This window comes from Peromyscus californicus, unplaced genomic scaffold (assembly GCF_007827085.1).
Source record: "Peromyscus californicus insignis strain IS unplaced genomic scaffold, ASM782708v3 Scaffold_9__1_contigs__length_137607984, whole genome shotgun sequence".
In the NCBI taxonomy this organism is placed as follows: Eukaryota; Metazoa; Chordata; class Mammalia; order Rodentia; family Cricetidae; genus Peromyscus; species Peromyscus californicus.
In genome coordinates this window covers 134,218,410-134,239,861 of record NW_026294617.1, presented here as the reverse complement: position 1 = coordinate 134,239,861, position 21,452 = coordinate 134,218,410, and the positions used below count along the sequence as shown (strand labels likewise).

The 21,452-nt window shown below is 36.9% G+C and overlaps 1 long non-coding RNA gene across 1 annotated transcript in view; it reads left to right on the top strand.

The window, feature by feature from the left end:
• Positions 1-21,452, top strand: part of LOC128106485 (uncharacterized) — a 96,188-nt gene that overhangs the window by 29,209 nt on the left and 45,527 nt on the right. The gene's annotated exons all lie outside the window — the stretch shown is intronic.

Genomic DNA, 21,452 nt, shown 5'->3' with positions numbered 1-21,452 from the left:
TGGTTTTCAACCTTCTTAATACTGCAACCCAGGACACTAGCCTAGGATGGCACCACTCACAATGGGTTGGGTCCTTCCCAATCAATCATTAATTAAGAAAATGCCCTACAGCTAGACCTTATGAAGGCATTCTCTCCATTGAGGCTCCTTTTTTCAGGTGACTTTAGCTTGTGTCAAGTTGACATAAAACTAACCAGGGCAATTACCATTGATTTAACAGCTAACATCCACATATAAATGAATACTTAACATATTTGTCTCTCTGAATCTGGTTTACCTCACTCAGGATGATCTTTTTATTGTTCCATCCATTTACCTGCAAATTTCATAACTTTATTTTTTTTTATCAGTGAAGTAATACTCCACTCTATAAATGTACCACATTTTCTTTATCTATTCATATGTTGAAGGGCATCTAGGTTGTTTCCAGGTTTTGGCTATTATGAATAGAGCAGCAATGAATATGAATGAGCAAGTGTCTCTAGAGTAGGATGGAGCATCCCTTGGGTATATGCCCAAGAGTGGTATAGCTGGGTCTACTGTTGGTTGATTCCCCATTTTCTGAGAAATTCCCACACTGACTTCCAAAGTGGCTGTATACGTTTGTATTCCCACCAACAGTGGAGGATTATGCCCTGCTCCACATCCTCACCAGCATGAGCTGTCATTTGTTTTATTGATCTTAGCCATTCTGACAGGTGTTAGATGAAATATCAAAGTAGTTTAGAATTGCATTTCCTTGATCACTAGGGATTTTGAAGATTTCTTTGTTTCTCAGTAATTTGAATTTACTCTTTTGAAAATTATCTATTTAGATCTATAACCCATCTTAAAATCTGTACCCTATTTTAAAGTTATTTATTTTAATACCTAATTTTTGAGTTCTTTATATGTTTTGGATATTAGCCTTCTATTGGGGGTGTAGTTGGTAAAAAAAAAATACTTTCTCAAGGCTGTGCTTCCTTCTCATGATGGTGTTCTTTGCTCTGTTGACGATTTCCAGTTTCATGAGGTCCCATTTATTAATTGTTTGTCTTAGTGCCTGTGCTAACAGGGTTCTGTTCAGAAAGTCTTTTTTGTCCATTGAGTCCAAGACTATTCCCAACTTTCTATTCTATCAGGTTCTGTGCTTCTTGTTTTGTTTTGAAGTTTTTTTGTTTTTTGGATTTTTTTTTCATTTGGAGTTGAGTTTTGTGCAAGGTAATAAGTAATGATCTATTTGGATTCTTCTAAGCTCAGCTCTGCATTTGACCATCACCATTTGTTGAAGAGGCTGTAGTTTTCCAGTGTATATGTATGGCTTATTGAAATTTAGGTGCCTATAGGTGTGTGGGTTTCTTTCTGGGTCTTCAAGTTCATTTCATTGATCAATGTGTCTGTTTTTTGTGCCAATACCATGCTATTATTATTATAGCTCCATAGGACAATTTGGTTCAGGATGGTGTGTTAATTAGGGTTACTATTGCTGTAGTAAAAAACCATGACCAAAGAAACTTAGGGAGGAAAGGACTTATTCAGCTTATATTTCCACCTCACAGTCTATTGTCAAAGGAAGTCAAGAAAGAACTCAAACAGCGTAGGGACCTGGAGGCAACAGCTGATGTAGAAGCCATGGAAGAGTGCTGCTTTCTGGATTTCTCATCCTGCTTTTTTATAGAACCCAGGACCACCAGCCCAAAGATGGCACCACCACCAATGGGTTAGATCCTCCCCCATCAATCACTATTTAAGAAAAGGCCTTACACCAGATCTTATTGAGGAGTTTTCTCCATCAAGGATCCCTACTGTCAGATAACTCCATCTGTGCCAAGTTGACATAAAATTATCCAGCACAGAGGGTGATACCTCCAGTAATTCTTCTATTATTCAGGATTATTTTTAAAAATTTTAGGTTTTTTTGGTTTTTGTATGAAGCTGAAAACTCTCCTTTCAAGATATATGGAGAATTGTCCTGGACTTTTGATAGGGGTTGTTTGAATCTGTAGATTGCTTTTGGTAGTATGGCCATTTCTACAATATTGGTAAATCTATGAGCATAGAGGATCTTTTCATCTTTTGATATCAACTTCAGTTTCTTTCTTCAATGTCCTAAAGTTTTTAAAACATTTTATTCTATTTATTTATTTATTGACTTGCTTACTTACTTACTCATTTATTTTATGTCAGATTCCTTGGAACTGGAGTTAAAGGCAGTTGTGAGCTGCCATGTGGTTGCTGGGAATTGAACCCTGGACCCCTGGAAGAGTAGCCCATGCTCTTAATCACTGAGCCATCTCTCCAGCCCCATTTAAAGTCTTAAAGTATTTTATCATAACAGTATTGTACTTGCATGATTAAAGTTGTCTCAAGGTATTTTTATATTTTATATTTATTGTTGAGGCTATTGTGAAAGCTTTTTACATAATTTCTTTCTCAGTTCATTTGCACGTAGGAATTTTTATTCATTAATATTTATCCTCATACTTTGCTGAATATGTTTATCAGCTATAGGAGTTTCCCAGTGGAAGTTTTAGGGAGACATATATATATATATATGTGTATATATATATATACACATATATATGTATATGTGTATATATATACACATATATATGTATATATATATATATATATATATATATATATATATATATATATGTCCTTCTGGCTTTTAGAGCCTTTATTGTGAAGTCAATTGTTATTCTAATCAGCCTGCCTTATATGATACTTGGTCTTTTCCCCTTGCAGCTTTTACTATTATTTCTTTGTTCTGTATATGTATTGTTTCAATTATTATATGCCAAAGTGACTTTTCTGGTCCAGTCTATTTGGTCTTCTGTATGCCTCTTGTACTTTGATAGGCACCTCCTTCTTTAGGTTATGGAAATCTTGTTCTATGATTATTAGCTAAAGGGCAGAAAGATAAAATCCAAATTAACACAATCATAGATGAAAAGGGAAACATAACATCTGTGTGATCTTCTGGATATGGCAGCATAGAGGGATGGGAGCCTGCAGCTGGTGATCTGTTGCAGGGCTGAGCGTGAGACTGGTGATTGATGACTTAGGTTTCTTGTTGAGTAGGACAGTGGTAATGTCCATGAAGCTTCCAAGATAAAATAATTGGTTACAGCAAGAGAAAAAAGGCTCTGATTTTGCTACAGCAACCTAAATCTGTCAGGAAAATTCCTTCATGTTGTGTGCTGGCTTTTACAGCTTCATGTTGCCATCAGCCCTTCCCTTTTACTATCTCTTGCTTCCCCTTCACTGAAGAAAATGTGATTTCAAACTATTACATCATTTTATTGGATCTTCTATTTTTAACATTTTATCATTTTTAATTTATTCTTTGAAATTTTATGCATATATACAGTGTGTCTTTGTTATGTCCATGCCTCATTCCTTTCCCTCTATATAAAAATGTATGCTTAAAAATATCTTTTTATTTTTTCCTTATTGCCAATTTTATTCCTAATAGCATTTAGTTGATAGTTATAATTTCACCCATTGCTTTGCCATCTATAAAATAAAAATACTCCCCAACTTCAAAAAGACTGTTTCAAAATTATGTTTTAATGAGCTTTGTAATTTTAATAAGAAAATAACCAAGTTATTATGAAAAAAGGCATAGAACACAAAATGGAAAGCAATCCCTCTGTGTCCCCTGTAATCTCCATTTTGACTACAGTCTTCAGAAGCAGAAGTAACAACACAAGACAGTCCTAGATTTGAAAGGGTTAGCTGGTAATTTGTGAAACCCCACTGGTGGATGTGGGCGACCCTCTCTAATTGGAATATATTACACTGTACATCTTTTTAATTGCTATGTGTTCTCTGGTTTCCTGGTCAACAAAGCAGAGACACTGATCTAACACCCAATGAACAGAATCCATCACCATTGCCAGGGAGATGTCACTGGGATGAAGCCCTTGGGCAGGACATCTTAAAGATTTGTGATTTCCGTGGTGACTTAGGGAAAATTAAAAAGATTCTCTAAGGTGGGATGAGAAGGCTAAAACTGTTATTAAAGGCTCCATTCTGTATGCAGCATTTATTAATGCTGTGCCTTTAATGCACTTCCCTCCATGGGCTCAGCAGCCCTTGTTTAGAACTGCTTGAAGAGCAGCACAGATGGCAAACTTGGCTTGAATAAACTGGCCACAGTCGGTCATGATGTAATGCCTTAAATGATTGCATTCAAAGATGAATTTTTAAGCACAGTGTAGCATCTGATATTTATAAAAGTATTATTTGTATTCTAATCTTCAGACAGGTAAACACTTTCAATGGCCTAAACACCAAGATCATCCCATATATAAGAAGCCAAGTTGGAATTGAAAACCTCTTCTCCTCCATCCTCCCTCCAACTGTCCTTCCTTCCTCTCTCCCTCATTTTTCCCATCCTCTGTTCCCTTTTGTCTTTGTCCCTCTTTCCTTCCCTTCCTGTCTTCCTCCCCCCTTACTATCATCCTCCTTCCCTCGACCCTCTCCTCTCCCATCCTTTCTCCCTCCCAACCTCTTTCTTGTTCTGCCTTCACAAAGCAGGTACAAAATAATTTTACTAATGTTACAAAATTTTGTTTCTTCTAAAATGTTCCCTGATTTGCATGTCACATTAGACCAATTTTCATGATTATGTCTTCCTAGTCACTCTCTCTTCCTGTCACTCTCTCTTCCTAGCAAGTGACATGCAAATATATACAGTTAGCATGCTTTGAAATTGTATCATGAGGTCTTTATGCCTGTGATCATGACTTAATGATTATAAGTAATATTTATGGCTATTCCTAAGAACCTTGTCTTTTGATTAGGTACAATAAAAATCTCTGCAAATATTTTGGCTAACTAATCTCTACTGTAATGATTACTGGATCTGTGGTAGCAAGGATAAAGTATAGTGATTTCCAATAGTTTGGTACAGTTTTTCTCATTTGCATCATGTTTTCTAGAACTCTTAACAATACAAAATATAGGCTGGTTCATTCATATTAAGAAAATTTCCTTGGAATAGTTACTGAACTTAAGGACTATTTTCTGTCTCCAAACCCTGCTCTGTATTCAGTCTTTTTCCAGCAGTGCTGCAGTGGGAGAGTTCCTTAGTTTGTACACAGGGCAGTTAGCATTAATCTGACTTCTATAGACAAACACAACAGATACAATAGATTTAAACATTAATAGAGGAGTCGTTGTGTTGAGTTACACAACCTGTCTGGGTAGTCCAACAATAACTGGTTTCACACTGGACAGGCCAAGAACCCAGTAGCTACTCAATACAAGATGCTGGATGTCTCAGCCTTCATGATCAGGGGCTGAAGGCCTGGAAGATTCCTGGAGAGCCACTATTTGTAACTGAAAGTTTTGCTGTGTCCCACCTGGTCTGCAGCCGCTCAGACCCAAGTAAACACACAGAGGCTTATATTAATTAAAACTGCTGGGACCTGTCTCTAGTGCATGAGCTGGCTTTTTGGAGCCTAGTGCCTATGGTGAGACATTTTGCACAGCCTTGGCACAGGGAGGAGGGGCTAAGACCTGCCTCAACTGAATGTGCCAGGCTCTTATGACTCCCCATGGGAGACCTTGCCTTGGAGGAGGTGGGAATAGGGGGTGGGTTGGGGAGCCTGGGGGGTGGGAGGAGGGAGGACAAGGGAATCTGTGACTGATACATAGGGTGAATGGAAAATTTCTTAATTAAAAAAAATAAGACTCTCTGCCCCTCTGGGGCGGGGGGGAAACTACTCAGCCATTAGCCCAGGCTTACTACTGACTAGCTTTTACATTTAAATTCAGCCCATTTCTGTTAATCTATACATCGCCACGTTTTCTGTGGCTTTACCTGTGTGCCATTACATGCTGCTCCCTGAACAGCAGGCTGGCATCTCCTTACTCAGCCTTCCTCTTCCCAGAATTCTCCTTGTCTGCTTATCCCGCCTATACTTCCTGCCTGGCTACTGGCCAATCAGCGTTTTATTAAACCAGTGTACAAAAGCATTATTCCACAGCAACTATTCTTTGTCATCAGGCCACACTGGCAGCCCAGAGAAGCTAGATTCTGCTGTCTATAATGAACAGTGTCCACAGAAGCCACAGGAGTGGCAGCAAACCAAACACCAGGGCAGAGCACCTCACAGGTTAGACTTGAAGATAACAAAGTTAAAGCCAAAGCTCTCTGTTCACTAATGTCCCCTCTGTTCCGTCTTCACACACCAGAACAATTTGCTCATTGTACAGGAAACTCTCGCAAAGGGGCCAAGGCTTTTGAGATTTGACAAGGAATGAAAAGAAGCCAGCACTAAGCCACTCTGGTCCGCAGGGCTTGTGCCGACAGCCATTTTTGAGCTGCAACTTGTTGGGGTAGGCTCTTCTTTTCCATTAGTTGGTTGTGACAAGAGGGGGTCAGTGAAAGGTTCCATTGTCTTAGAGCCGCAGCAGAAGGCACAGATCCTGCTCATTTCTTGTCCAGGCATTTGGTGGACCATCCTCCCTGCCTGGGCCCCTCTCTGGAATTGTTACAGCTACACCTGATGTCCATTGATCATTTTCCAGTGAGAAGACAGAGAAGTATGATTCTTATTAATTTTTTAATTCTTATAATTAAAGAACAGTGGTGTTTTGAGCTGTAAATATTTTCATTTGTGTTCTGAAAAGTACAGAAGTCTCCAATTATAAGTATATTTACAACCAAATCCTTAAAACACAATATATTTCTTCACATAATCTGAAATTATGTGTGATTATAGGTGTGGTCTTCCTCATGGTGAAGTCATCTTGTACATAGCACTTAAGGCAGTTGCTGTTGATACATTTTATGTTAATATTAAGAGACAATGCACCAATGTTTCATCATTTCAAACTACTGCTGAATGTGTCTTAACTTTTTCATGTATTAAGTATGTTTCCTTCTGTTGGTACTAATCCTTACATAGAACCAGAGTATATATTCAGATTATATTCTACATTTGAAATATTTGGATTTGTCTTCAGGCTTCAGACTTGATGTACAAATGTTGCCTTCTGTGGAACTACTCCCCTGTCTTGCATTAATCTAATGCCAGTTACTAAGATGTCTAAGCCCCATGTAGAAAGGATACATACAGGCCTGCATCTGATCCACAAGACTTCATTACTTGCTTTGGAACTGTTCAGAAGTCTTTATAAATAAATTGTCAAAAGATGAAGTAATAATGGTTCTAGAAAACGAATTACCAAGAGAAGCTGTTATTGAGAGTGAAATCAATATAATCTGTACACTTCCAAGAAATATTAATGATTAAATAGTTTTTAAAATTAGAATCACCTTATAAACAAAGCCACCTCTTTTAAAATATATTTTTATTATAGAGATAAAGATACGTCTTAACAGTTAAGAATACTTGGATTAGCCAGGCGGTGGTGGCACACGTTTTGAATCCCAGCCCTCAGGAGGCAGAGCCAGGTGGATCTCTGTGAGTTTGAAGCCAGCCTGGGCTACAGAGTGAGTTCCAGGAAAGTGCAAAGCTACACAGTGAAACCCTGTCTCGAAAAAGAAAAAGAACAATTGGATTTCGTCCCCAACACTCACATGGCAGCTTACAGCAATCCACAATTCCAGTTCTGAGAGATACAAAACCCTTTACCAGGTGTTCACGTGGTACACATACACATACAGGCAACACACCCATATATATATAAATGTATATACTCTTTGAGAATGTCATAAAATGTATTTGATCATGCTTGACCCTCCCCCAATTCACTCACACTCACCCTCTCCACTTTTACCTTTCTACTCACCCAACTGTGAGTTTTCTTTTTCCCTCCATTTAGTCTAGTTTGTGTTATGGATGGGGCTTTCCTAAAGCATTGTCAACCTACCAGGAGACACATCATTAGAGAAAACGAACTCTTCCTTTCTCAGAAGATATCATATGTCAATAGCTTCTCAGCTGATGGTGAGATTTCATACCCACTTCCCCAAACCCTTTATTCCAGGATTCTGTCTCATGTGAGCTGGAGCAGGGCTTGTGCACATTGTTAGGATTGCTGTGAGTTCATATGGGTAACTGACTCTTAAAATTTTTCCTTCCCCTCTTCCATGAAAATCCATGAGCCTTGGTAATAGGGATTGGATTTAACTGGCCTATGTAGGGCTGAGCATACCATATTTTATTCTTTGCACTTGGCCAGTTGAAGGTCTCTGTGTTAATTGTCAGCTAGTACAAGGAAATGCTTCTCTGCTGAGAGTTGAGAGACACACCAACCCATGGCCGAAGTCACCTCTTTAAAAAGTTTTGACATAATCTCTACTGGAAAGTTTATAATAGAACTTGATGGGTTCATGACAATTCAGCTTATAAAATGCATTTGTTGGGATGTGTTTGTATTTTGTTATGTTTCAATTACAGTGAAGCAGTTAAACTCCTAACAGTAATGTCAACAAAGATTATATTAGTTTGCTTGTTTCATTTATCAGTGACAAATCTGTAAGTACTTTAGGAAATACTTACTTTAAACCAGCATCATTAATTTGTATGAGGATGTATATTTCAGTAACACTGCTTTATTATTTTAATTTTTAAAGAATGACAGCCATGTTCTGGATATTGAATAAATTAATGGGAATTTGTATTATTGTCTATTCATGTTCCTGCTAAAGCAAATTTGTGAGCACATCAAAAATTCAGATGGTGTTGTTGCCATGAGAATAGAAGTTGTCCTCTGTACTCAATAACATTCTTACTCTGTCCTTGTTGCCTGTGTCCTATTCTCATCTACTTCAACATGTCAGAACCTGAACTTCACTGTAGATGTTGGCGTTGTTCAGAGCTGTTTTCTTCTAGACGAGTAATAACAAGCATTAACATCACCTAAGAGTTCCTCATGCAAATCATTAGCCTTTTTTAGAGACCACATTTACCCTTTTCACAGGGTTTCTTGGGGACATAACTAATGCTTTAACCTTCAAGGTACTGTTACATGCCAGGCACACTCATTTACACCTCTGTCCTGAACAACATGTGCAAAACAGAGTGGTCTCCAGAGTCGGACACACTTTTTGTCATGAAAGGATTCTGGGTATGACAATACATAAGAGTCTATATCCTAGCAATGACAGTTATTTCTTAGCTAGCCTAAAACAAGACCAATTTCTAATAGGATTTCAACTGGAGACTGGCCTACTGATATGACTAGCTCATATGTCTTGGAGGTTTAAATGGGAAACCAAGAGACTGAGGGGATCATACCAAGAGGTGTTAAAAGGAAACCATAATCATGTAGACTGTTGCTATGCTATAGTCCTTAAGACTGGGACATTTAAAATGAAAGTAGAGTTATTTTTTTACAATTTTAGGAAACAAAAGGTCCAAGATCAAGAGGCCAAGTGGGTGTGGTATGTCTAGTTGTATGAGAAAATGATGTCTTAAAGCACTGCCTGTGCAAATGCATGTGAGTTCACTGCAGACCTCAGGAGAGCCTAGATGGATGGGTATGGTTTCCCCAACTTATTTCATAGACTTCATGAGTAATCTTAAATTCACAACCCTGAAATCTTTGTACTTGGGGCTGAGGGTTTTACTTTCTTGTTTTACCTCAATATTGTCAATCTAAATGCACAAATCAAGAAAAAAATATTTGTATCTAATGGTGCACTTTACCTGTAGTAAACTCAAGTGTATCGGTGAGTTTTTCTCTTTGGAAGTAGGCATTACTGGTAGTTCACTTGCTGTTCTGTCTGTGACACCACCCACCAGAAGTACCACCAGAAGATGTACGTTGTAGACGTTTGATTCTATACTTACAGAGAGTACACAGAGCTCACACGATGTTCCTAATTGGGCACACCTGTAGCACAGGAGGTAGTGCCTGACAAAAACCTCGGTTGACTCTTTTCGCTAAAGCAGTCAGGTGCACCAAGTCACAAGCTGGGTTGGGGTGGGGGCGATGGGAGTTACTCAGGTGCTAGGCAGAATTTCATCTCTGGAGTCTGTTGTATAGGCTTCTGCAGTTAAGAGATGAGCAGATTTTATGAAAAAAATCTCCTTGTACACTTTTTATTTTTTAAATAAAAAGACAAAACAATGTTATATAGAGGTTTTTTACAGCACATCAGGTTTCGAACATTTTGTATTATTTTGTTTTTGTTTGATATAATTTTGTCTTTTGATATCAGTATAATCTCACAGTCATGAAATAAATGAAAATTTTTCATTAATTTGTAAATCTTGGTGTAGATTTAAGCTTGTACGTTCTTTACTCACTTGGTATAATCTACTAGTGAATGTATCTATGTTGACAGTTTCTTAGCCAGAATGTTCCCTTCTACATGTTTAATAAGTACCCAGATACTTAGTCTATTCTTTCTGAGTACATATAATTTCAAATTTATTTCATCATGATTATTCTGACCTATGCTATTTTGATTTGATTGCATGTTGTATCTGTACCTAGTTCCTCCTATTCATGATATGTTAGGCTCAAGGCTTATTGATTTAACCATCTCAAAGACAGACTTTTCAAGTTTTCATTTGTTTTCTATGTTCTTTAATTCATCTTCTTCTTCTTCATCTGTTCATCTTCTTCATCTGTTTTATGCTCCTTTTTTCTCTAAAAGTTACTGTGAGATTTAAAGTGCTTTCTAAGTTTTTCTTTAACTTTCTAAACAGGTGTATAACAATGACAATTCAGTGGTGTTTACTCTCTCTAGAACCTGTGTTTGTCCTGGGTGGATTCTCTCCCACTTTCTGCAGGCTTTGTAAGTGTTCCCTTCAGGGTGTGGGCTAGTTTCATATTCCTGCAATTGGTTTCGAGCTTTTGTCTATGACTCAGTTTTGTAACCTGAACACAGTTGAATCTTTTCCATCTTTGCTTTCATGATCCATTCAGAAGTTTGGCAGCAGCATTCGGTCTAAGGCACGTGGAGGGTCTGTGTATATGTATGTGTGTGTGTTTGTGTGTGTGTGTGTGTGTGTGTGTGTGTGTGTGTGTGTGTGTGTATATATATATATAATTACATATAATTTTCCATGTTTCAGTTAGTGGTAATTGGCTTTTCCCCCTTTATTTCCAGCTTTTTGAAAATAAATGTTGTTTTTTTTTTTTTTTTTTCCGTTTTTCGAAACAGGGTTTCTCTGTGTAGCTTTGCGCCTTTCCTGGGACTCGCTTGGTAGCCCAGGCTGGCCTTGAACTCACAGAGATCCACCTGGCTCTGCCTCCCGAGTGCTGGGATTAAAGGCGTGCGCCACCAACGCCCGGCCGAAAATAAATGTTTTATACACTTTGTCTGGCATGCTTTCAACAGGTAGGCTGAACATTGCTAACCCCTTTTGGTTAGAAACAAAATTCTGTATCATACTTAAAATTATCATTTATTCATAGAATTTAAACTCAGAGTTTTAAACTTATATTCAGAGCTCTTTAGTTGTTTACAAAAGTGCACTTAGAAAAATAAACAATAGAAAAAAAAACATGAATCTTACTCATACTTTAAAGTAGCCATCCTGTGAAGTAGTGTTTTATATTACATTCAATTAAATGTTACTATTATTACTATTAAATTATATGATAGTGTGAAAATTTGCTTTGATACTTTTTTATTCTCACTTAAAAATTAGTTCTTTACATATAGTATCCACTTATGAGTGAGTATATACCATGTTTGTCCTTCTGAGTCTGGGTTACCTCACTCAGGATGATTTTTCTAGTTCTATCCATTAGCCTGCGAATATCATGATGTTATTGTTTTTTACTGCTGAGTAGTACTCCATTGTGCATATGTACCACAGTTTTTTTAATCCATTCTTTGGTTGAGGGTCATCTAGGTTGTTTCCAGGTTCTGGTTGGGCGGAGAGAGGCTGGAGGGGTGGGAGAAGGGAAGAGAGAGGATCTGTGGTAGGTATGTAAAATGAATAAAAAATTTCTTAATAAAAAATTAGTTCTTTGATAATCTCATACAATATATTTTGATTGTATCCATCCCTATCCCAACAGTTCCTAGATCCATTCCTCTTCCCTTAATATCACATTTTGTGTCCTCTTTAAAAAAAATCAAGTCCAAATTGTGCTGTCTATATACTCTTGGATTTGTGTCCATCCACTAGAGATTGGTTTATCTACCAAAGGGATTGCACCATTAAACACAAACAAACAACAAAGAAAAGGACAGACTCTCCTCTCCCAGAAGCCATGGATTTCCAACAGCTCCTCAGCTGACGGTAGAATTTCCACCTCCCCTCTCCATGCTGGGATTTTGTCTGCCTTATGCTTGCACAGACCTTGTACTTGGTGTCACAACTGCTGTGTATCTATATGTATAGCGGCCTAGCTGTATCCAAAAAGTGCCATTTCCTTAGAGTCATTGACTGTCTCCTGCTCTTACAATCTTTCCACCTCCCCTCCCACTGAGTCCCCTGAATGTTGAGTTGAGGAGACATGATATAAACATCCTGTGTAAGGCTGAGATTCCCCGTCTTCTCTTCTCTGCACCTTGAGGACTTCTGAGTCTCTGGGTTAATTGCCATCTACTGCAAGATGAAACTTTCTATGATGAGGACTGAGATGGGCACTTATCTGTGCATATAATGTTAAGTCCTTAGAAGTGGGTTTGATATTCTGTCTTTTTAGCAGAGTAACAATAGTAGGTCCTTCCTCCATGGCCAGAGACCCATGTAGACAGTTTCAGAACTATAACCACCATTATGGAAATGTAAGAATAATAGCTGTGATTATGAGAAATGCATATAAGCTATATGTTTACTATATATTTATTACTATATATTTACATATAGCAATTTTGAAAATGCCTTCTTTCCATTTAGCTGTCTTTGTTAAACTTGCTTTTATATGGTAATTTTTTTTTTCATAATGAGTAGTTTTAATACATCCAGAAGAATTCAGCTAATAAGGGCCTCCCTTTCAAGTCCTTGGTGACAGGTAACAGATAAATACTTCATCAAGTGTTGACAGTTAGCCTTGTAGATGTGTGCCTATGTTTCTTGTTCTAAACATGATGTTGCTCAGAGATGTGTTTGCTAGCTAGAGCAGTTTGATATGTGTGCATTTCTTTACTGCCTGCAGTAATATAAAGCATCGAATTTAGACAGGTAGAACATGACATCACAACAGCAAAATATGAGAATGAGCATTCTAATAAAAATACCACATTCGTGTCTCATTTTTTAAAAACAAATAATGCCAACAACTTGCTCCATTATTTTGCTCAAATTGAAAAGCATGCAGTGAAAAATGCTTCCCCAAACAGTCTTATTTGGTAGAACAATATTGCTGTAACTGAGAAAGCTGAAGGTAACTGTCAGATTCTGACAGCGTATTTTCTAATATATCTCTTCAAAGGCAAAATCTAATCATGCCCTCTCGTTCCCCTGCCATTTAATCCCTCTCCTCAATGCTTCTTGCCTCCCAAAAGCTGTAATGAAAACCCTCATTCCTGGAAAAGCTCTCGGCTCCCTCACCTCTCATTAGCTGAACCCAGCTTTGTCAAGTTTTATTTCTTCAGCTCTCTCCCATGGCTGAAGTGAAATTCATATATATATATATAGTGCGAAGAAAATAGTGGGGTATTTTTTCTCAAAGGAAATATATTGCAATTTAATAAGACGTTGGGAACAAGTAGCCAGGTCAGCCTGTTATTTATCCTCTTGGTTAGGGTGTTTTGTTTAGAATTCAGCAGAAATGAAACAACAGCATTCTACATAGAGTCACCAACTGATCCATTATGAGTGTCAGTATTATAAAAAGGAAGAAGGAAAAGAAAGCCTCACAGAAATTTTGTCACACTTTTACAATTTGATATTATTTGCCTTTAATTTTCTTGATAGAAATTAGGAATATGATGGAAGATATTTCTCTAAAAACTGAAGTCAGGTCTCATATAGAAAAAAATAAAATGTAGTTTATAATAATTAAATTTCTCCATAAAAAGAATAAGCTTATCTGTCAAAAATAAAATCTGTCAAAAGAATTCTTAAGCAACTGCCATGGGTTCTACGCTAGTCAATTTGACACAAGCCAGAGTCACTTGGAAAGAGAAACCTTAACTGAAGAGTTATGCCCATAACAGGCCTGTGGGCATATCTTGGGAGTATTTTCCTGATTAACAACCCATGTGGGAGGGCCTAGCTCACTCAGGGCACTGCTGGCCCTGATTAGTTAGTCATGAGTTGTACAAGTACAGTAGCAGAGCAAGCCAGGATCAAGCAGAAGCAGTGTTTCCCCGTGTCCTCTACTTTGGTTTCTGCCTCCAGGTTCTTGCCTTGATTTCCTTCCATGATGAACTGTGATGTGAAATGAAAGGCAAACTAAACCCGTTCCTCTCCAAGTTACTTTTGGTAGTATTTTATCACTTCTTTTTTTCACTGTTTCTTCAGTCTATAACCGTCCTCATCTAGACACTCAATACAAATATTTATTTTATTAACAACAAGGTAACTATGTAGAATTTACCAAATAGTATTCAATATTAATTCTTAATATGTAATAATGATTTTTCTCATTGAATGTTTGCAATATCACCACAAAACCATACTGTTTTCCCTATGTTCATTAAAGAAAATTAACAGAAGTGATTTTAACTAAAGGTATCCATGTGTGCATAATAAACATACATTAGCCAATGAGTAAATAAGAAATAAATATAAGGATAAATGTATATATAAAAGGGGAAATTGGGTAGGGTAGAACGTGAAATGCATTCTTTGTCAATGACTATAGATATTTTGCACCTATGTCTATATATTTAAGAGCTACATATTAAAGGTAATAAAATCATATTTGTTGCTGTTCTGGCTTCCTTTTTGTTAATGTGACATGCCTGGGAAAAAGGAACTTCAATCTAGGAATTACCTTCATCATATTGGCCTGTCTATGGTGGGTTTTTTTTTTTTTTTTTTTTGATTAATGATCAATGTGTGAGAGCCTACACACAGACTAAGGCCACTGCCACCCCTGGAGAGTTTGGTTCTGGGCTATATAAGGAAGCAGGGAGCATGATCCAGAGAGCAAGCTATTCCATTTTTAGGAGCATTTCTCTGCTTGAGCTGTAACCTCTAACTTCCTGCTTGTGTTCCTGTTACAACTTCCTTCAATGGTGGACTATGATGTGTAAGTGTAAGTTAAAAACCCCCTTCATCCACAAGCTGCTGTTGGCCAGTGTTTTATCAAAGCAGCAGAGGAGTAAACCAGGATAGCTGCCATCGGCATCCCATTTACCATTTTTCTAGGCACCTTTTGCCATAATTTTCTCAGGTAGCACCCGTCAGTCATTTTGGTTGTGTTGCTATGAAAACAAGAGGAAAGAAAAAAGATCTATTGTGTATAAACTCATTCACTTACAAATTTAATTTATCAGCAGACTTTGGGTTCACAATTAAACTTCTTTCAGTAAATAGTGGGCCTCAGCATGAGCAAGGAACACAATGAAACATTCTTATTCCTAGGACACGAAAGCCCTAGGCTCACTGAAAGGGCCTCTTCCTAGCTGTATGTGACATCCAGTGTTCCTACTGATATGTTTTACACCAAATTGCCAGTTACATGGTGTTACTAAACAGCTAGGAAATGATTATCTACTGAGACCAGTGTGATACAATGGAGAAAATACAACATTATAGTGTGTAGATCTGCCCCTGAGGAGACTTTAGATGTTATACTTTTGTTGTATTATTAAGATTGTGTTTTGATGGTTTTATGCCTAGGGATTGAATTACATATAATTTTTGAAGGTTGTATTTTGAACTTTGAATATTCCCCACTTATATAATCCCAGAACAAAATAAGATTGGGGAAAATATATTTAAAGTACCAGTTATAATTAAATAGAGGAATGTGTTCATAGAACATCAGTATTTATGAGAAAACAGACATTTTATTAATTCAGTGCTGCAGTATGACATTCACAAGACACTAAGCACTGGTTTTGAATCTGTCCTGATGTCCTTAGTAAACTCAGATTTTGTGGCAGTGTAGGTGGTAACATCATGTAGTAAACACAGATACAGAAATGAAGAATAAAGGTAGAATAAATAAATAAAATTAGACAGGAAATGGAACGAGGATAGCTAACTACTCAGCTTCAGGTCTGTCCTTCACCACCCACGTGGTGACAGTAAGGTGTTGTTTGCATGGATTTGCAGCTCAGCGTCCAGAAGGAAGGCAATGCAAAAGGCCTGGGGGTGAGAAATGAGTGGTCCCATCCTCATCTGCCTGGTGTAGTTCTGCTCACCTTGACTTCTTTTTTGCTATAGATTTATTCTGTGATAAATTCATGCATGTATGTAATACATTGTGGTTACATTCATTCCTTCATCTTTTTCTCTTTTTCCCTCCCACCCCAGTACTCCCCCCATCTCTTCCCTATAATTCTGAATTCCCCTGTCGTGTCTTTTGGTTTTGTTCTGCATTTGCATTGTGACCACGATTTAGTTAAACCAGTGGCATGAATGTGGAGCTACTGAGGACAATAGCCTTCTCTCCTCATCTGCTCTGCCATTGGTTGCTCTGGGCAAGGTGATTGAATGGTTTTGGATCCAGTCTCATATAGACCCTATGCAGGAAACTGCAGCTACTATGAAAAACATGAGTGCCATGGCCATATCATGTACAGAAATCAGAATTTTACAGACCTCTTCCCCATTGTTTGTTATTTTGTTTGTTTGTTTGTTTGACCTTTTCTCATCCTATCTTCTACAATGTTCTCTGAGCTTTGCAGGGGATTCCATGGGCCAAGGCTAATCATTCAACAGTCACTTGCTATTAGTACTTTGGTCAGATTTGAATTTCTCTGATGAACATTGGACATTTCGTATAGAAATTTCCTTGATCAGGGCAGATGCCAGCACCAGTGTGGATAAAAACATAAAGATTTAAGAAGCAGTTTGGCAACACATCCATTTAGCAAAACAAAACCACTTGCAACTCTTACTCAAGCTTGCTCTCACCTCCATGTTGCTACTTATTAATTCTTAACCAATTTTACCACTAGACTCTCTCTCTAAGATCATCAGGAGAGAATAGCTTACATAAGGCTCACAAGATTCTGACAGAAAGCAAGTTTCATGCATTTTACAAGGCAGCATGAAAGTGGCTTTAATTAAAATCCTGGAGGAAATGTAGAGTTTCACAAGCCATTAAAATATATAAAACTGTGTGGTAAGTAAAAGAGATGTCACTTGCCATAATTTTAAGTAGACACTGAAAGAATAAGACTTTACTAGAGAATAGTAGGTACATTGTACATGATTTCTTCAACAGTAGTACTGAGTTTATCATGTAAGAAAGTATATTTAGGGCTGGAGAGATGGCTCAGAGGTTAAGAGCACTGGCTGCTCTTCCAGAGGTCCTGAGTTCAATTCCCAGCAACCACATGGTGGCTCACAACCATCTATAGTGCCCTCTTCTGGCCTGTAGACATACATGCAGGCAGAACATTGTATACATAATAAATAAATAAATAAATTAATTAATTAATTAATTAAAAGAAAGTATATTTAATTAGACACTTCAATGAATATATCATTATTAGATTGTTATATAAATTTTTTGCAATGACGATTGTGATGTTGTAGCTCATTAGAAGTTACAATTGGTTATAGGCAGATAATGAGATAATTCTAAAGGATGTATATTTAACCCCCACTTTTATAACTGAGCCCAGCTTGGCAAACAGCACAGAACCCAAAAGATTATAATGTTGAAATCTTCATTTTATTATATATCAACAAGTGGGTGACTTCTCTGCTCATATTCATACATTTACTTCCTAAATAGTTTCTCATATATATTGCATATTCTGGTCATATTACAATTATTATTTTATATTTATTGTTATTAAAAATCAATTTGGATATTTCTCAAAAAATTAACAAAATAGAACTACTATATGACCAAGCTATTCCACTCCTGGGCACATAGCCTGAGAACTTCATACCCTACCATAGAGATATTTGTATCCCCAAGTATATTGCTGCTCTATTCATTGTAGCAAAGAATTGGAATCAGTGTAGCTATCCATCAACAGATAAACATATAATGAGTATATATGATAATGAGTATTCATACATATAAACAATTTTCAGGAAATTTCTTAGAATGCATAATATTAAGTGAGGTCATATAAACTCATAAAGAAAGAAAAATGATCTCCATATGTGCTGAACCTAACCAATAATATATGTACATTTGGTTATATCCCATATCCAATGTATATATATATATATATATATATATATATATATATATATACTATAAATACAGTATAACATAGAAAAGAGAACAAGAAAAACTAAATAATAGGAAGGACAAAAATGCAGGTAATATACACATGTTATGAGGAAGGATATTAAGCAAATTTTTACCTTGTTCTCTGTGATGATTTTTCATTTGGGGTGGTGGATAGATGCATAAAAATGTATTTGATAGTGAAAGTGTAAAATCCACAGCTTCATACAGTTATTCTAGCTGTATATAAATTAATTGAGAAGTATAAACTGGATCTGCTGAATTTCATTGTGATTTTTTGCAAGAACTTTAGAATAAAGTTTATTTTAAAAATTAGATAAGACAGCTTTAAAATAACAATTCATGGGATCTCTTTCGAGCCTCTGACTTTTTAGATTCCACTCAGTTAGTTTTATGGGTGATGTGTTCCAATGAGGGTGTTTCTTTATTTGATAAACTCAGTTATTATTTCTACATTCATCTCCCATATCTTATATTGACTCCCTTTTTTCATTCAGATATTTGTATCTATTCCCCTTGAGCTCATTAAGGAGTTTGTGTTCTTATGATCACTCTTTTGAATTATTTGTCTGGAATTTAATCCAGTTCTCTTTCGTTGTCATCCATCACCACTGCAATAGTAAATTTCAAAGAGGTTGTATCATCTTGGTTTTCTATGCTTCCTGCATTTCTGCATTGGGTTTCTGTATAGAGTACTTGACCTCCATCAGTTTTGTTGTTCTTAATCACCCTTAGTGTTTCAATTGCCAGTCCAAACCCCTAGAGATCACTTTTGATTAAGTTTTTGGTTTCCCTTCCAAAAGTAATTCAAATTGATTTCTGTGCTTCCACATCTTACTTTACCTTTGCAGGCAGTCCTGTCTACAAAATGCAAAAATATTCAAATGTTAAGTCTTTTCAGTTTCCTAATTAAATTCTCCTAGATGCCCATTCTAACCCAATAAATGCTCAATTCCTGCTTCTTCTTACCAACAAGTTCCCTCTGGAGGTACTTATGAGGGCTCTTAGAATATACTTGGTTAGAATTAGCTCTATGTCTTTAGAACATCTCTTCATCAACCCCGGTGCTCTACACCTAGTCTCCTTGCCGTGTTTGGACCCAACCTCCTGACTCAAGGCCTTTGTACCCATTCCTTCTTCCTGATCTGCTCTTCTCAGTGGTCTTGTTATTTGTGTGGCTTATCCACTGTTTCTTTCTATTATCTTTTAAACTCTAATAGCTTTTCCAGGCATCATAAATCACACCATAACGAAGATCATTATACCTCTTTGATGAGAATTTAAGCAAAAGTTTAAACTATGTACCAAGTATTAAAGTGCATAATAAGAATCAGTATTTTATAATAATTTTCTTTTTGTAACTGTTATTGGTAAGAAACTTTCCTTATGTCTCTCCTGTATGTCTGGGCCAGTGAAAACTGGTAACTTCTTTTCTAGAACAACTATCAGCCCTATATCTGTTCCCCTACATTTGATTATTCTCCAAATTTCTTATATCACACATTTTCATTTGCCTCTTGCTCTTCCTTCAGAATGTGTGTAAGTTCTATGTGCCTGGACTCCTCTGTGTTTCATTACAGCCATGGTACCTGAAACATCAGCATAGGAGTGGGGTAAATGTTTGCTGGCTGAGCAGCTTCTTTGCTCACTCTGTGTGGTCTCTGTCACAGTGGCATCACCCCATCTCAGTTGCTTCAATTGCTACTCCACGATATTTTGAGAAATTTGAGCATTTGTTTTCTGTGTCTTAAACACAACACCTGCCCCAGAATGTTAGGTCCCGTTCAGCTCGATCCATGTTCACGCCTGTGCACCGGCCTCAGCTTCGGTGCACTTGCCATGTTGTAAGTGTTCCACAGATGCACCGTGAGAGCACATGAGCTTCCTGCACTGCTCTCTCTGCATCCTGTCTTCAAGCAGTGTCTTCCCAAGTAGGCAAGCACTCACTCACAGTTAATCAAATGGATGAGACTGATAATAACTGAAAGAGGACCAAGTACAGGAAAAGTTTTGTTCTGCAACACTAAAATAAACTGACCATTTGCTAGAGGATTTTTCATTGATTTTTCTTTAATCTTAAAATTCTTCTCAAGGAGGCTGCAGCTGGGATAAAATAAATAGATAAATAGAAAACATTTTTTAAAAAGAAAAAGAAAAATAGACTTCAAAAAATTTTTCACAAAAGTTTTTGGGTAAATTATCTATAAACAAATGATTAAAATGTTTATAAAATCCAGTGTTTTTTGGTGTTACTATTCCACATGCATTTTTCTTTGTATTCTTATGTGTAGAATGTAATTTGGTTAATGGTGTTAATTTGAATGAGTCTTCACTCATTAATTTAAAAGTCATTAAATAAGAGTATCATTCAGTAATCATGAGTTGGTATAAACCATCATTTCAAGGGTCAGGGATCACTGAGGAAGTGGAGGTTGAAAGTTTGTAAGAGCCAAAAGTTGTGGATGACTATAATGAAACTGTTTTCTATACACAGCAGGGAGGTTTCACTATGAAGCTCTAGTGGTGGTGACATCGTGCACAGGACCTGAGTGAGCTTAAGCCTGACAAATACTAGCATGGAGAAGAGAAATGGATATAAAGTCTCACCCCTAGCTGAGGAGCTATTGGTAATGAATAGCTGCTGGGAGATGGAAAGTCAGTTTTCTTTAAAGATGTGGCCTCTGGTAGTTCTAGTAAGCTCCAATGGAAAGCCACACACCAAGGAGTATGTAGGCAATACATACTTGGTAAATTCAAAAATTTAAAAAGATAGAAGAACAAGACAAGCAATTGGGTGTGGAGAGATGTGATATGGATCTGTGAGGAACTAGAGGAAGAGGGGCAGATATAATCAAAATGCATTGCATGAAATTCTCAAAGAAGAGATAAAATAATAAATAAATGAATAAAATGATAACCTGTTACATAAAAATCTAACAGCATCACTTACTAAGTTATGTTTGAAATGTTTTCTTTCTAGTCTCTAGGTTCTATCTGTAGAGCAGTGTCAGTTGCTGGGAGAGTTTTGCAAACTTTTCATTTATGATTTGTTTGAAATTGCTAACTCAATGCAAGTGAAACACACTCTCATTTATCAATCAAATTTTATGAACAGAGTATTCTGACCTATATTTAACTTCAAATATGAATACATTTATACTACAGAGTAAGAGTATTGAAATGACAATTATTTGTTTGACTTCTCAGGATTATTAAAAAAAGCAGTATCTGCTCCTTCTTAGTAT